Raw genomic sequence first — 6,674 nt, forward strand, 5'->3', positions numbered from 1 at the left:
GAAGCAAGGAGCTTCTCAGAAGCAGACCCCACCCACTCCACCTCCAATCCTGACAGTCATAAATGTCTCCAGACATTGTGAAATATTCCCTGGGGGGCAAAATCGTAACTCTGTTGAGACCCACTGCTGTAATGAAAAGAGTCCTGGTTTTGGAGCCAGATATGTAGAACTTAATTCTAAATTTTCTGCTACTTACCAGCTTGATCCTGAATTAGTTTCTAAAACTTTCTGAGCCCCAGTTTCCTCTTTTCTAATGTAAGTTGTGAGAGTTGTCAGAATCAAAATAGAGTCCCATGTATTAGAAAACCTGACAAGTGGAACTGGGGAAGGCCATGAAGGAGAGTTCTCATGCATGAATGCCTGATAATAAAACTATCACAAAATGCTGCGAAAACCACAACCTTGCACAAAGACCTCCACCTTACCCAAAAAGATACTTCTATGAAGACGTCTGTCCAGCAATTGTCTGTCCAACCTTGAACTGACGTCACCCTTGTTATTGATGCTTGGAGCCAAGGCTAATTACCTCAAAACAATTATGTAATCCTCTCCCTGTTTTTATTTTTTTAAAAAAACTTTTTTTCCTTTAATTCCTTGAATATGCAAACAGTTTGCCATGGCACGCATATTCCTATTGCAATGCCCATTGCCGGGTAAATGTCATTTTCTTCTGTAGAGTTGAGGACTAAGCTCTGATTTTTTTATCTTGCCCAAATTCCTATCTAAGGGGTCTGGGGAGTCATGCCCTAGAAACCATAAATTCTTATCAGATGGGTTTTATTTGACTCTATATATCATGACTTACTTTCCAATCTGATTCTGGCATAGTATTATGAGACAAGGAAAAAAAATCAAAGTATTTAACCCCAAGATATATTTCCTTGCCATACCTTGAAATTGCCCTGCAAAGTCTCTTGTGGGAAAAATCTGCATTCTATAGAGAATCTCTTTTCCCCTTTATTTTCTTTCTTTCCTTTCCAAATCCAGGAGATAACCAACTAAGAGCCAGGCACCCTTTTAGGTCCGACAAGACACATTTTACAACCTGCTCTCTTTCTGAGGTCTGCTAACCTCTCTGAGGTTTGCTATCTCTCTCTGAGAGCTTCCTCTGCACAATAAACTTGGTCTCCACAATCTTTTATCTTAACCGCAACATTTCCTTTTTATTGATCCCAGGCCTTCAGATAAACTCAACCAATTGTCAACCAGAAAATGTTTAAATTTACATACTCATTGAGTTGTCCCACCTTTCTGAGCCAAACCAATGTATTTCTTATTTGATTGATATCTCATGCCTCCCTAAAATGTATATAACCAAGTTGCACCTCAACCATCTTGGGCACATGTTCTCAGGACCTCCTGAGGGTCACTCATATTTGGCTCAGAATAAATCTCTAAAAATATTTTACAGAGTTTGACTCTTTTCGTCAACAGTCTACCTCTCTGTTGCTTGGGATGAAAAAATGATGCTACTAATTTTATAGTTAAAAGAATTAACAGTGCCTGGCAAATAAAAGAATGTATTCAATAAATGTTAGCTTTCTCTCTTCTAAGATTCCTATCTCAGCAGAGCTGGGTATCAGGGAATTCAGGCTTGGGGGCGTAAGTCAGAAACCCTATAACAAGGAAGGAGAAATAAATCAGAAACCCAGTTATAGTAACACTTGAACCTCTGTTTTCCTAAAACCCAGGGTAGGCAGACAATGATTCAAAATTGGAGGCATGTTGAAGTGTGTGTGATGACTCTGTGGCCCCAATGACGAAAGGAATTTGGAAGGATACAGGGGCAGGGAGTCAGATGTTATGCAGTCTATTAGTTCATTCTCACATTACTGTAAAGAACTACCTGAGACTGGGTAATTTATGAAGAAAAGAGGTTTAATTGACTCACAGTTCCATAGGCTGTACAGGAAGCATGGCTGGGGAGGCCTCAGGAAACACTATCATGTTGGAAGGGCAAAGGGGAAGCAAGTAGCTTCTTCACATGGCAGAGTAGGAGGGAGAGAGAGCGAAGAGGGAAGTGCTACACACGTTTAAACAAACAGAACTCATGAGAACTCACTATCATGAGAACGGCAAGGGGAAAATCCACCCCCATGATCCAATTACCTCTCACTAGGTACCTCCCCCAACATGGGGATTACAGTTCAACATGAAATTTGGAGGGGGACACAGAGCCACATCATATCATGCAGAGAAAAAAAACTCCTTCCTAGGTACTCATTATTGCCTGAAATCCATTTCCAAGATCATGAAGGCCTTTATTTCACTACTGGCAGCTAGCAAATACTTTGCATGTAATAGGCCTCCAGTAAGCATTTGTTAAATTGAATTAGAAACAAAGAACCCAAGGCAAACACCCTTGGGATAAGCAACACAGTGACTTGACTCAGGGAAGGTGATACCAGCTCCTCTTAGAAAAGTAGACTTTAGGATGACAAGTAGATTTTGTTTTCAAGTAGAAAGGGGGGTCCATGATCTGGAGAGGGCAGCAGAATGGGAGAAATTTCTGGAGACCATATTGTCTGGTACCCAACTTTGTCTGAAGCCATCTATTTCATTATTTCCCTTTCAACATTTTGTTCCAATTATTTCAAGAATGTGTGCATAATAGGATCTATTTCTCTCCAATTTTAGCAATGAACATATTATCCTAAGTGCAGTTTAATTTGTCCTTTGCTTTGGCTCTATGTATGTAAACAAGAGAGAAGATTCTTTCTGGTTGCTATTCCCAGGAAATAATTCATGATCATGGGTGATGGATACAGCTGGTATGAGTTTATTATAGAGTAAGCTCCCAAGAAACACCCTTCTATTGGGAAAATCATCACCAGCTGCAATGGCCTTGGAGCGTAGGCATTCTGAAGACCTCTTTGTTGGATATATATGTTTACACATGAATTTCATGTTCTGAAATTATTCCAATGCTATAATCTTGTTATTGACATTTATAAATCTGCATATGTGTTTTTATTTATTTATTTGTTATTTATTTATTTATTTTTTGTAGAGACGAAATCTCACTGTGTTGCTCAGGCTGGAGTGCAGTGGTGTGATCTTGACTCACTGCAACCTCCACCTCCCGGATTCAAGCAATCCTCCTGCCTCAGCCTCCCGAGTAGTTGGGACTACAGGTGCATGCCACCACGCCCAGCTAATTTCTTTTGTATTTTAGTAGAGATAGGGTTTCACCGTGTTGCTCAGGCTGGTCTTGAACTCCTGAGCTCAGGCAATCCGCCCGCCTTGGCCTCCCAAAGTGCTGGATTACAGGCGTGAGCCATCATGCCTGGCTAATTTTTGTATTTTTAGTAGAGACAGGGTTTTGCCATGTTGGCCAGGCTGGTCTGAAACTCCAGGCCTGAAGTGATCCACCTGCCATAGCCTCCTAAAGTTCTGGGATTACAGGCATGAGCCACTGTGCCCGACCCACATGTGTGTTTTAGACAGAAACACTTTGTTTCCCTTAATGAATTGGCATGAACTAATCAATTATTGGGTTTCTTTTTTTGTATCAGCTTACAGGAACCTCAAAACTAAGATTTGTGCTCAGTTGAAATAAATATTCATAGCCTTTTAAAAATTTATCTTGTTAATTCTCTTTATTAGGAATATGACTTCTTCTTTTAATGGTTCAATTAGGCCTGTCTTATTGGATGAGCTCTAAGCCCTTTGGAAATGGGCTTTTATATATTTGAAATAGATAATATATTTCAATTTTATATAAAGGAAATAAACTATATATTTTAATACCATAACCTATAGTTATGTAAATAATATATAGTTTATTGTTTATTCTGTTTTATTATATATTATTTTAAGCATTATGTTATTATTATACATTTAATCTATGTCTTTATGGATGACCCTTAGTTTCATAATTCGGAGGATTCCTGGAATTTATATTTGTGTGTTTAGAAAATGTTCCAGTAAATACAGTGAAAACAACAAGAAGCCAAAGATCAAAACAACATTTTTCTATTTATTGAGTTATTGTGAACATATTTTAATCCTTAAAGTTCCTGAAAGACAAAAATGAAGGAAATTTAGGGAATCTTTAAAAATTATACGTACGAGGGCAGAGTAAAATCATAGAGTTAAATGTGCACTGTGCTGACCTCAGTCTCAAAACAAAATTGCTTAGGTTTCAGTGATTTAAGAATGCTTGAGAATTTGAGCTATTAACTATTTCTCAGACATTCTCTAATTGAAATAATGTAGCAATTGATTCATCTAATAACTAAATGAGAAAATGGAACTTTAGAGCTTGGAGGTATTAGCATGTTATGAAATAATGGATTAATTTGCTGTTTGTCACTAGAGGGGGCTTTAGGAAAGTTTTAAGCTCCATCCCTGTGAGGAAAGCAGCCATGCCAAGGCAATATTACCTACAAATCTTATTCAAGCAATGTAACGTGCAACTGACAAACATTTTAATAAGTGACTCCAAGGGAGGGGCAGAGTGAGATAGCTGAATAGAAGGCTCCGCCAATCATCCCTTCTCAGGAACACCTAGCTTGACAACTATCTACACAAAGGGAGTAACCTTCATAGGAACCAAAAATCAAGGGAGCACTCTCAGTGCCTGGCTTTGATTTCACATGACTGAAAGAGGCACCAAAGAGGGTAGGAAAGACAGTCTTAAATTGCTGATGCCATCCCTCTCTCCTCCCCCATTCCCCAGAAGCAGCTGCCTGTTGGAGAGAATCTCTGTGCTTCAGAGAGGGGGAGGACAGCGGGCATGAGGCTTTGCATTAGACTCAGTGCTGCCCCATCACAGCAGAAAGCAAACCGAGCTGTACTCAGCTGATGCCTATCCATGGAGGGGGCATTTGGACCGGCCCAAGGCAGAGGGTGATTGCCCATTCCAGCAATTGGAGCTTGAGTTCTGGCAAGCCTTGCCACTGTGGGCTGGAGGCACTGGGGCCCTAAGTGAACTTGAGGGGCAGTTTAGGCCACAAGAACTGCAATTCCTATGCGAGTCCTAGTGTTGCGCTGGGCTCGGAGCCAGTAGATTGGGTTGGAGGGTGGGACATACGACCTATTAAGATACCAGCTGGGGAAGCTAAGAGAGTGCTTGCACCTCTCCCTCTTTGTCCCCCCTCACCAACCCCAGGCTGCACAGCTGATGAAAAATGCATCAGAGTATCTTAATAGCAGAATTGATCAAGCAGAAGAAAGAATTAGGGAGCTTGAAGACAGGCTATTTGAAAATACACAGTCAGAGGAGACAAAAGAAAAAAGAATAAAAAAAAGAAACATGCTTACAAGATCTAGAAAATAGCCTCAAAAGGGAAAATCTACGAGTGATTGGCCTTAAAGATGAGGCAGAAAAAGAGATAGGCATAGAAAGTTTATTCGAATAAATAATAAAAGAGAAGTTTCGAAACCTAGAGAAAGATGTCACTATCCAAGTACAAGAAGGCTGCAGAACACCAAGCAGATTTAATCCAAAGAAAACTACTTCAAGGCATATAATAATCAAGCCCCCAAAGGTCAAGGATAAAGAAAGAATCCTAAAAGCAGCAAGAAAAAGAAACAAGTAACATACACTAGAGCTCCAATACATCTGGCAGCAGACTTTTCAGTGGAAACCTTACAGGCCGGGAGCGAGTGGCATGACATATTTAAAGTGCTGAAGAAAATAGACTTTTACCCTAGAATAGTATATCCAGTGAAAATATTCTTCAAACGCAAAGGAGAAATAAAGACCTTGCCAGATAAACAAAAGCGGAGGGATTTCGTCAACACAAGACTTGTCTTACAAGTACTCCCCTAAAGAGAGCACCTCAATCAGAAAGAAGTGGGCATTAATGAGCAATAAGAAATCATCTGAAGGGACAAAACTCACTGGTATTAGTCAATATACAGGAAAACACAGAAAATTATGACACTGTAACTGTAGAGTGTAAAGTACCCTAAGTAGAAAGACTAAAAGATGAAATAAAAAATAATAATTACAAGTTTTCAAGACATAGACTGTACAATAAGATATAAATAGATGCAACAAAAAGTTAAAAAGCTGGGGGATGAAGTTAAAGTGTAGAATTTTTATTGTTTTTTTTGGCTTGTTAGTTTGTTTATGCAAGCAGTGTTAAGTTATTAGCTTAAAATAATTAATGATAATAAATACAAGATAGTATTTGCAAGCCTCATGGTAACCTCAAATCAAAAAACATACAACAGATACACAAAAAATAGAAAGCAAGAAATTAAATACTACCACCAGAGAAAATAAATTACCTTCACTAAAAGGAAGACAGGAAGGAAGGAAAGAAGGGAGCAAAGACCACAGAACAATCAGAAAATAAATAACAAAATGAGAGGAGTAACTCCTTACTTGCCAATAATAACATTGAATGTAGAAGGTCTAAACTTTCCAATCAAAAAACATAGACTGGCTGAATGGATTAAAAAAAAAAAATAAGACCCAATGATCTGTGGCTGCAAGAAATACACTTCACCTATAATGACACACAAAAACTAAAACTAAAGTGATGGAAAAAGATTCTCCATGTCAATGGAAACCAAAAAAGAGCAGAAGTAGCTATACTTACATCAGACAAAATAGATTTTAAGACAAAAACTTAAGAAGAGACAAAGAAGGCCATTATATAATAATAAAGGGGTCAATTCAGTGAGAGGGTGTAACAGTTGTAAACATATATGCCCCCAAC

The sequence above is a fragment of the Hylobates moloch genome, unplaced genomic scaffold (assembly GCF_009828535.3).
Source record: "Hylobates moloch isolate HMO894 unplaced genomic scaffold, HMol_V3 SCAFFOLD_16, whole genome shotgun sequence".
Taxonomy (NCBI): Eukaryota; Metazoa; Chordata; class Mammalia; order Primates; family Hylobatidae; genus Hylobates; species Hylobates moloch.